The sequence below is a fragment of the Pseudophryne corroboree genome, chromosome 7 (assembly GCF_028390025.1).
Source record: "Pseudophryne corroboree isolate aPseCor3 chromosome 7, aPseCor3.hap2, whole genome shotgun sequence".
Lineage (NCBI taxonomy): Eukaryota > Metazoa > Chordata > Amphibia > Anura > Myobatrachidae > Pseudophryne > Pseudophryne corroboree.
The window spans coordinates 34,164,332-34,176,494 of NC_086450.1; positions in this window are offsets into that span (position 1 = coordinate 34,164,332).

A 12,163-nucleotide genomic window follows, 5' to 3' on the forward strand; every position below is an offset into this window, starting at 1 on the left:
CACCCGCCGAAGACTGAGGGGAACGAGAGGCGCAGGCTGCACTCTCCTTCCCTCACATGACAGACAGGAGGACAGCGACGGCAGCGGTGAGTAGGGGAGGGGGGCATGTTATACCTGGCACTGGGGGGGCATGTATACCTGGCACTGGGGGGCATATCTGGCACAGGGGGGCATATATTATATACCTGGCACTGGGGGCATATCTGGCACAGGGGGGCATATATACCTGGCACTGGGGGATATCTGGCACAGGGGGGCATGTATACCTGGCACTGGGGGCATATCTGGCACAGGGGGGCATATATACCTGGCACTGGGGGCATATCTGGCACAGGGGGGCATATATACCTGGCACTGGGGGATATCTGGCACAGGGGGGCATGTATACCTGGCACTGGGGGCATATCTGGCACAGGGAGGCATATATACCTGGCACTGGGGGATATCTGGCACAGGGGGGCATGTATACCTGGCACTGGGGGATATCTGGCACTGGGGGGGCATGTATACCTGGCACTGGGGGATATCTGGCACTGGGGGGGCATGTATACCTGGCACTGGGGGATATCTGGCACTGGGGGCATATCTAGCACAGGGGGGCATATATACCTGGCACTGGGGGATATCTGGCACAGGGGGGCATGTATACCTGGCACTGGAGGATATCTGGCACTGGGGGCATATCTGGCACTGTAGGGGCATTTCTGTATCTGGCACGGGGGGCAATGTATATCTGACACAGTGGGGGCATTTGTGTATCTAGCACTGTGGGGCAATGTGTATCTGACACTGTGAGGCAATGTATGGCACTCTGGGGGCATTTCTGTATCTGGCACTGTGGGGCAATGTGTATCTGGCACTGTGGGGCAATGTGTATCTGGCACTGTGGGGCAATGTGCATCTGGCACTGTGGGGCAATGTGTATCTGGCACTCTGGGGACATTTGTGTATCTGGCACTGTGGGGCAATGTGTATCTGGCACTGTGGGGCAATGTGTATCTGGCACTCTGGGGACATTTGTGTATCTGGCACTGTGGGGCAATGTGCATCTGGCACTGTGGGGCAATGTGTATCTGGCACTGTGAGGCAATGTGTATCTGACACTCTGGGGACATTTGTGTATCTGGCACTCTGGGGACATTTGTGTATCTGGCACTGTGGGGCAATGTGTATCTGGCACTGTGGGGTTATATGTATCTGGCACTGTGGGGCAATGTATATCTAGCACTGTGGTGCAACGTGTATCTGACACTATTGGGGTCATACGTGTATCTGCCCCTCCCCCATATGTGTATCACGCCCCCATTTTCATTGGCCACGCCCCATGTGGCATTTGGTCACACCCATTTTTTTGCGCGCGCGCATTCGGCGCGCGCACACAGTACCCGTAAGACATTTTTTCTACTTGCACCACTGGATAGAACAGTATATGGGTCCCTATGGAAGGAGGCACTTTCTAAACTTGTACTACCAGGATGAGCTGTAGCACATATTAGAGCATCACGGCTGGCTGTTACTGTAAACCTCCTAATGATAATCTGTGGACCCCTTATTCAGAAGTAAAGCATTCATTACCTTTAATACCAAGAAATAATGACACGGAGACTTGAATTTGGCAGAAAATTGTCAGCTATTTATTGTACCCTAACCATTAGCAAACCTGTAAATTGAAAATTTTAGTTAACATGCCAATTCAGCCGGCATGTGGTGGCAGAAAAAGAACGGCTCTATTCAACTGACGCTAACCTTAAAACATTAAAATTCAAAACCATCCTAATTTAAACACAAATCGGTAATAGGTGCCCGACTCATACCCCCACGGTGACTACCCACCCTGATGGAGGTGAGTGCACACCAAACTGTAAATCACTACAGCTAACAAGACAAACTACAACCTGCCGTTCTTTTCCGCCAACAAATAGCCAACGATAAAACCAGCTAACAATTCAACGCCAAGGCACTCCGTGCCAGAACCTCTACCAACAGGGCGGGAGGGCGGGAAGGCAATTCAGCAGCAAGAGAGACCAAGCTGGCCTAGCATTCCCTATATATATTAACCCTCCCCCTTTTTCCATGGGTTTTACTTTCCTCACAGCTAGGTCCACCCCTCACAGGAGGTTTAACTCTTTCCATTCCTATGTAGTCATTTCTCTCTCCAGAGCGGCTCAGACAGTGTTACAGAGCACTAACTTCATGGTGGTTTCCATCTGACTATTTCATTATCATTTTTTTATTTTCATTTTAAGTAAAATTTTCCTCACACCATTACTGGGGGTAATTACAAATTGATTGCAGCAGTAATTTTGTTAGCAGTTGGGCAAAACCATGTGCACTGTAGGGGAGGAATATTTAACATGTGCAGAGAGAGTTAGATTTGGGTGTGGTGTGTTCAATCCAGTGGCATCACAAGGCGGGTGCGGGGGGTGCGGCCCGCACCTGTGTGTGACGCCTGGAGGAGGGTGACACCAAATGTTAGCTCCTCCGCACTCAGAGCCGGCCCTAACCAATATGATGCCCTAGGCAAGGTTTTGGTTGGTGTCCCCTAGCACCGCCGCTAGTTCTGCAAGAGATGCCAGGCATGAGTCAGCTGGCAGCTCTGCTAACGTTGGGCGCCTTTTGTTTATGGAAATGCATCTTATTTGCATTACTGTGTGGCTAGGAAGAACAAGCAGCTTCCGCTGATTAAAATGATATGCAGCATGCCTATATTCTGTGTTCGACTGCGGCTGTATCTGCATACGAAATGCTACATTACAGTGATTTCCAGGAATACACTGCAACGTAGCATTTCGTATGCAGATACAGCCGCAGTCGCACACAGAATATAGGCATGCCGCATATCATTTTAATCAGCAGAAGCTGCTGGTGCCCCTAAGCATACCAAATGCCCTAGGCATTTGCCTAGTTTGCCTATGCCTAAGGCCGGCTCTGTCCGCACTGACAGGAACCAGGTGCTGCAGTGAGAAAGTCTCCTACAGCACCCGGCTCCTGTCACAGAAGAGGAGCCGACAGCGGACCGAGACTGGCTCTGGGGGAAGCCCAGCATATCCGGAGATGCTGGGCACGCCCCCAGAGTGACGATTACGGGATCCCCGTGAAGGCACGCCCCTACATACAAGGGCACGCCCCTTTTGCCGCGATCGCGGCAGAAGATCAGGGGCACGCACCGGGTGTCACCACACCCGGTGACGCCTCTGGTTCAATCTGCAATCTAAATTGCAGTGTAAAAATAAAGTAGGCAGTATTTACCCTGCACAGAAACAAAATAACCCACCCAAATCTAACTCTTTCTGCACATGTTATATCTGCCTCCCCTGCAGTGCACATGGGTGGTCATTCCGAGTTTCCGCTTAGTGCGCATGCACAATATCCGCACTGCGACTGCGCCAAGTAATTTTGCTATGAAGATAGTATTTTTACTCACGGCTTTTTCTTCGCTCCGGCGATCGTAGTGTGATTGACAGGAAATGGGTGTTTCTGGGCGGAAACTGGCCGTTTTATGGGCGTGTGGGAAAAAACGCTACCGTTTCCGGAAAAACCGCGGGAGTGGCTGGAGAAACGGGGGAGTGTCTGGGCGAACGCTGGGTGTGTTTGTGACGTCAAACCAGGAACGACAAGCACTGAACTGATCGCAGATACCGAGTACGTCTGAAGCTACTCTGAAACTGCTAAGAAGTTTGTAATCGCAATATTGCGAATCTTTCGTTCACAATTTTAAGAAGCTAAGATTCACTCCCAGTAGGCGGCGGCTTAGCGTGTGCAATGCTGCTAAAATCGGCTTGCGAGCGAACAACTCGGAATGAGGGCCATGGTTTTGCCCAACTGCTAACAAAATTCCTGCTGCGATCAACGTGGAATTACCCCCACTGTCGATGGTGTCATTTTTTACATATGCATTGTGATTCTGCTAATACCTACACACATTTGTGAATGCATCAGTGGGGTCTCTTATCCTTTCTGGGCGGCTCTACACATGGAATATTTTTTAGCAAGAGCAGATTTGTGAACATCACTATCTCATCCTCAGTATGGATCCATAGTGAATTAGACTCTAGGGCCAATATTTACTAAAAAAAAATCGAGTTTGTCCAATTGTGTTTTTTTTTTTCAAAGTCCCAATTCACTAAGCACAAATCTTGGCAGTGTCTGGTCTATTCGTAATGGATTTAACGGCAAAGTTCTAAAATACGAATGAATAGACCATCGGTCAAACGCGGCTGTTATTTCATACAATACGGGTATTCACTATTCATTCGTATTTGGGTGTTAGTCTCTGAGTGCTCAAGTGCGGGTCTATTTTTTTGCGAATCGTTAAAAAAAGCAGCAAAAAAAAAATAGACCTGCTTTTTCCAGTCGAGTTTGGATAACCATGCACGGATCAGTGAGATCTGTGCATGGTTATCTATGGGAAAGGTTTAGTGTAAAAACAGAAAAAAAACAATATTCTCATGTTTTACACAAGGCTATCAGCTCCCCATCCGCTGCCCTTGGATGGGGGGGGGGGGGGGGGGGGGGTGACAGCCTCGGGCTTCACCCCTGGCCCTTGGGTGGCCGGAGGGGGGGACCCCTTGATTTAAGGGGTTCCCACTCCTCCAGGGTACCCCGGCCAGGGGTGACTAGTTGGGTATGTAATGCCAGCGCCGCCGAGACCACAATAAAAGTGTCCCCCGGCTGTGGCATTATGTACGTGGCTAGTGGAGCCCGGTGCTGGTTTAAGAAATACGGGGGACCCCTACGCTTTTTGTCCCCCGTATTTTTTTAACCAGGTCCAGGCGCAGAGCCCGGTGCTGGTTGATGAAGTATGGGGGAACCCCTGTCATTTTTCCCCCCATATTTTGACAACCAGAACCGGCTCAAAGAGCCCGAGGCTGGTTGTGCTTAGGAGGGGGGACCCCACGCAAATTTTTTCTGATTTTTTAACACTTTAAACGCCTTCTTAAGGTACACATAGTATCTGAGATTGAAAAAAGACAATTGTCCATCGAGTTCAACCTATTTGTGGTGTCCTCTGCATGATGATTTGACTAAATAGTAACTATAATGCATGACTATGCACCATACCCCTGGATATCCTTATCCAATAGGAATTTATCTAACCCATTCTTAAAGGTGTTGACAGATTCCGCCATTACAACTCCCTCGGGCAGGGAATTCCAAACACGTATTGTCCTTACCGTGAAAAAGCCTTTACGCCGTATTGTGCGGAATCTCCTCTCCTCTAACCTGAGCGAGTGTCCACGAGTCCTCTGTGTTGATCTAACCAAAAACAGGTCCTGCGCAAGCTCTGTGTATTGTCCCCTTATATATTTGTAGATGTTGATCATATCCCCTCTTAGTCTCCGCTTTTCCAATGTAAACATGCCTAGTCTTTCAAGCCTTTCCTTGTATTCCATCGTCTCCATGCCCTTAATTAGTTTGGTCGCCCTCCTTTGTACCTTTTCAAGCTCCAGGATATCCTTTTTGTAGTACGGTGCCCAGAACTGTACACAGTATTCAAGGTGTGGCCTCACTAGTGATTTATATAATGGGAGTATAATACTCTCGTCCCTAGCATCAATACCCCGTTTTATGCATGCTAATATCTTATTAGCCTTCTTTGCTGCAGTCCTACTTTGGGTACTACTGCTTAGCTTGCTATCTATGAGGACACCTAAGTCCTTTTCCAGTACAGAATCCCCTAGTTTTACCCCATTTAGTAGGTAGGTGTAATTTTTGTTCTTGTTACCACAGTGCATTACCTTACACTTGTCTGTGTTGAAGCGCATTCTCCATTTGGCTGCCCATGCTTCTAATTTAACTAAGTCGTTCTGAAGAGACTTGGCATCCTCCTCTGTATTTATAGCCTTACACAATTTGGTATCATCTGCAAAAATTGACACCATGCTCTCTAGACCTTCTGTTAGGTCGTTAATGAAAATATTGAACAATAGCGGTCCTAATACTGAGCCTTGCGGCACACCACTTAGCACTTCAGTCCAAGTTGAAAAATATCCATTAACCACAACGCGCTGCTTCCTATTATCTAACCAGTTTTTGACCCAAGTGCATATTGTGCTTCCTAGCCCTGATTCTTGTAGCTTGTATATAAGTCTCATGTGTGGTACAGTATCAAACGCTTTGGCAAAGTCTAAAAAGATTACATCCACGTCTTTACCCTGATCTAGGTTTGCGCTTACTGTTTCATAAAAGCCAAGTAAGTTGGTTTGACAGGATCTGTCCTTCATAAACCCATGTTGATTCCTTTTTATGACCTTATTGGTTTCAAGGAACTTCTGAATACTATCTCTTAGAATACCTTCCAATACTTTCCCCACTATAGATGTAAGACTAACTGGTCTATAATTACCTGGTTCAGCTTTACTTCCCTTTTTGAATATAGGCACTACTTCCGCTATACGCCAGTCTTTGGGAACCATACACAATGAAGCCCTGCACGGATCTCACAGATCCGGCCGGGATTCCTTGTGTTTTGTCAGGAAGTGTTTTACTCATCACTCCCGTAAAACACTGCCTGACATTACGAATCACATCGACATCGGAAAATACGAATTTGGAAAAATCGGCAGCTTAGTAAATGATCGTATCAGAATTCAAAAAGTTGCAGTAAAATGCACCCGATACCATTCGAGTTCAAACACCCTTAAAAACGGCAAAAACACGAATCTTTGTAAATATACCCCAGGGTCTGGTTAAATGCAGAACTCAGGTCTGTTTATGTATCCTACAGTGTACTTGCTGTGCAAACTAACCAGTGTTTTATTACTTATATATTATGGAAGCAAAACATGTTTGTGATAAGCATGGTATGTTTTCATTTGTTCATGTGGGATGCGGTCAAGATGCCGGCGGTCGAAATCCCGACCGCCACAATCCCGACCACCACAATCCCGACCGCCACAATCCCGACATATTCTCCCTCCGTGGGTGTCCACGACACCCATAGAGGGAGAATATAATAGTGTGCCGAGTGTAGCGAGGCACCGTGCCCGCAAGGTGCTGCGTTCCGCTCGCCACCCCTGTCGGGATTGTGTGGGCGGGATTCCGGCGTCGGTATTTAGACCGCCAGGATTCCGGCCGGCGGCATTTAGTACTGATCCCGTTCATGTGGGCAATTACATGGCTTTGGTGGCATCCTCAGTTATGGTTCACTCTAACCCATACTGCTCCCCAAACTCCTACCAGTAGCAGTGCGGTCACTATGGCATATACCAATAGTGTGCACAGTGTACAACATATTCTATCAGGTTCATATATTTGTGTGTAAGTCTGGCTGTGATAGTGGCCAGTACCTCCCCAGCCATTTACCTCACCGCACGTCACTGATTAGCAGTGGAATACAGCCCTGTCTGTGCCTAGATACGGGGAAGCATATTATATAGACCGCATCAGGTAGCCCCTTTCACACACTGCACCAGGTAGCAGTGGCAAACGCAGGATTTGCATGGGAGGGGGGTTTCCAGAACTGGGCGGAGCCAATCACGGGGGTGGGGACTGAGGTGACCCAGTATATGGTGGGTCCGTAAAACTAGTGTGTCTGTGTGTGTGATTGTGTGTGTGTATATATATATATATATATACACACATATATATATATATATATATACACACACATACACACACATACATATACACATATACATAGCATATTAAACATGCATACATATATATATATATATATATATATGTACACACACATACAGTACACATATATATATACACATGTATATATATATCATATGTGTGTGTGTGTGTTTATATGTATGTATGCACCGCAATGCGCACGCGCGACATACGGGTACATCGAGCATCGTGGTTTTGCACAGGTTCTAGCGACGCTTTCAGTCACACTGGCGGTCGCAAGAAGATTGACAGAAAGTGGGAGTTTCTGGGTGTCAACTGACCGTTTTCTGGGAGTGTTTGGAAAAACGCAGGCGTGGCCGGGTGTTTGCTGGGCGGGTATCTGACGTCATTAGCGTGTCACTCGTTGCAGCAATTATCGCACAGGATAAGTAACTACAGGGCTGGTCTTGTTTTGCACAAAATATGTTTGCAGGCGCACGGCTGCACAGGTGTTCACACTCCTGCAAAGTGATAAATACACTCCCCAGTGGGCGGCGACTATGCGTTTGCACGGCTGCTAAAAACTGCTAGCGAGCGATCAACTCGGAATGACCCCCTATATTGTTTGGTCCTTAGCAAGATTGCAGTGTGTGCGCTCAATCTCGCTTGTTCTGGGCTCAAGGGAAATCATCAGTAAAGTGGGAAGGATTCCCTGTAGTTCCAGTGTGTACCTTAGCCTCAGTGCCTTGGTGGAAATGGAAGCCATGACCTCTGTGATGTGAGGCAGTAATGTCACCATGGGGCCGATTTATACCTGAGCGCTGCTGTGCATTCTCTCACAGGCTGCAATCAGGTCTGAACTGCGCAGGTGCGACGGACCGCAGCAAGGGGGATCGCAGGTCAGCAACAAGAAAATGATGAACGCACCGGCGATCTCAAGGAGATTAATCAGGAAGAGGGAGTTTGTGGGTGGCACCTGACCGTTTCTAGGGAGTGTCCGGAAAAACGCAGGAGGGGCCAGGCGTTTGGAGGGAGGTGTTCTGACGTCAGAGCCGGCCCCGATCATCGCAGCGGCTGAGTGAGTCCTGGGCTGAGCAGAAACTACACAAACTGATGTATGTGCAGTTCTGCTACTGTACACATGCGATCGCACACCTGCACACACACAATACCCTCCTCCTGTATGCGATGACTGCCTGATCGCACACCTGCACACACACAATACCCTCCCCCTGTATGCGGCACCTACCTGATCGTACACCTGTACACACACAATACCCTCCCCCTGTATGCGATGACTGCCTGATCGCACACCTGCACACACACAATACCCTCCCCCTGTATGCGGCGACTACCTGATCGCACACCTGCACACACACAATACCCTCCCCCTGTATGCGGCACCTACCTGATCGCACACCTGCACACACACAATACCCTCCCCCTGTATGCGGTGACTACTTGATCGCACACCTGCACACACACAATACCCTCCCCCTGTATGCGGTGACTACTTGATCGCACACCTGCACACACACAATACCCTCCCCCTGTATGCGGCGACTACCTGATCGCACACCTGCACACACACAATACCCTCCCCCTGTATGCGGCGACTACCTGATCGCACACCTGCACACACACAATACCCTCCCCCTGTATGCGGCGACTACCTGATCGCACACCTGCACACACACAATACCCTCCCCCTGTATGCGGCGAATACCTGATCGCACACCTGCACACACACAATACCCTCCCCCTGTATGTGGCGACTACCTGATCGCACACCTGCACACACACAATACCCTCCCCCTGTATGCGGCGACTACCTGATCGCACACCTGCACACACACAATACCCTCCCCCTGTATGCGGCGACTACCTGATCGCACACCTGCACACACACAATACCCTCCCCCTGTATGTGGCGACTACCTGATCGCACACCTGCACACACACAATACCCTCCCCCTGTATGCGGCGACTACCTGATCGCACACCTGCACACACACAACACCCTCCCCCTGTATGCGGTGACTACCTGATCGCACACCTGCACACACACAATACCCTCCCCCTGTATGCGGTGACTACCTGATCGCACACCTGCACACACACAATACCCTCCCCCTGTATGCGGTGACTACCTGATCGCACACCTGCACACACACACAATACCCTCCCCCTGTATGCGGTGACTACCTGATCGCACACCTGCACACACACAATACCCTCCCCCTGTATGCGGCGACTACCTGATCGCACACCTGCACACACACAATACCCTCCCCCTGTATGCGGTGACTACCTGATCGCACACCTGCACACACACAATACCCTCCCCCTGTATGCGGCGACTACCTGATCGCACACCTGCACACACACAATACCCTCTCCCTGTATGCGGCACCTACCTGATCGCACACCTGCACACACACAATACCCTCCCCCTGTATGCGGCGACTACCTGATCGCACACCTGCACACACACAATACCCTCCCCCTGTATGCGGCGACTACCTGATCGCACACCTGCACACACACAATACCCTCCCCCTGTATGCGGCGACTACCTGATCGCACACCTGTACACACACAATACCCTCCCCCTGTATGCGGCGACTACCTGATCGCAGGGATGCAAAAAACACACCCTAGCGATCAGGTGTGAATTACCCCCCATGTGTGTAATTTCTGTAATGTTTAAAGCATTCAGTATAAGAAGCAAAAATGACGATTGAAGGGACATGAATCAGGAATGAACATATAGTGCTATAGATTGGTTGAGGTGGGGGGGGGGGGGCAAACCGATATCTTGCCTAGGGTCCCACTAGGTCTAAATCCGGCTCTGCCACTTGGAATCCAGTCCAGACTACTCAGCCTCACATATAAAGCCCTAATCCCCTCCTTCCCCTACACCTCCAACCTCATCTCTCCATGCTACCTCCTGTCCTTTCCTCTCCTTCCACAGCCTCCACCTCACCTCCACCCTGGTCACTTCCTCACGCTGACACTCACTCCCTCACCTGGTCTGACGTTCTACCGGTCCTCCAGCTATAGCTGCTTCCTACAGACACAATGCTGGTATTATGGGCACTTACCCGTCCTCCTCATAACACCCCCTCATCTCTCCATGCTCCCTCCTGTCCTTTCCTTCCACAGCCACCACCTCACCTCCACCCTGGTCACTTCCTCACGCTGACACTCACTCCCTCACCTGGTCTGACGTTCTACTGATCCTCCAGCTGTAGATGCTTCTTACAGACACAATGCTGGTATTATGGGCACTTACCCGTCCTCCTCATAACACCCCCTTCATCTCCTCCACCCCCCCCCCCCCCCCCCCCCCACGTATCCTTACCAGGTCACCATCCCTCTGTTCACCTCTTCCCCATAGTACGTAAGCTCTCACGTGCAGGGCCCTCGTCTTCTCCCCACAGCACTAACATTGGCAGCAGTGCTCTGCTCCTTTGCCTGTTTCTCTTTCAGCACCTCTGACCCTATTTGCTCGCCCGTACGTTGGGTGCTGGGTACCATTGTATGATCCGCCAAGCAGAAGCCTTTGATACTTGTCTTACCCAGTCTGCTTTGTTATGGTAATGCTGTGTGCTTATGCCAGGGTTGTTGTTGTGTGTTGTACTTATGCTCCGTTATGCTTTTATTTTGCAATGTGTTTATTAGAGATGAGCGGGTTCGGTTTCTCTGAATCCGAACCCGCACGAACTTCATGTTTTTTTTCACGGGTCCGAGCGACTCGGATCTTCCCGCCTTGCTCGGTTAACCCGAGCGCGCCCGAACGTCATCATGACGCTGTCGGATTCTCGCGAGACTCGGATTCTATATAAGGAGCCGCGCGTCGCCGCCATTTTCACACGTGCATTGAGATTGATAGGGAGAGGACGTGGCTGGCGTCCTCTCCATTTAGATTAGGAGAGAGAGAGAGAGAGAGAGAGATTGACCTGAGGCTGATACTGTAGAAGAGAGTGCAGAGTTTAGTGACTGACCACAGTGACCACCAGCAGTGCAGTTGTTTTATTTAATATATCCGTTCTCTGCCTGAAAAAAACGGTACACACAGTGACTCAGTCACATACCATATCTGTGTGCACTGCTCAGCCCAGTGTGCTGCATGCCTGCATCATCTATGTATATATTATATATCTGACTGTGCTCAGCTCACACAGCTTATAATTGTGGGGGAGACTGGGGAGCACTGCAGTGCCAGTTATAGGTTATAGCAGGAGCCAGGAGTACAAGACAGTCACATACCATATCTGTGTGCACTGCTCAGCCCAGTGTGCTGCATCATCTATGTATATATTATATATCTGACTGTGCTCAGCTCACACAGCTTATAATTGTGGGGGAGACTGGGGAGCACTGCAGTGCCAGTTATAGGTTATAGCAGGAGCCAGGAGTACATATTATATTAAAATTAAACAGTGCACACTTTTGCTGCAGGAGTGCCACTGCCAGTGTGACTGACCAGTGACCTGACCACACTGACCACCAGTATAGTTAGTAGTATACTATATTGTGATTGCCTGAAAAAGTTAAACACTCGTCGTGTGACTTCACTTGTGTGGTGTTTTTTTTTTTA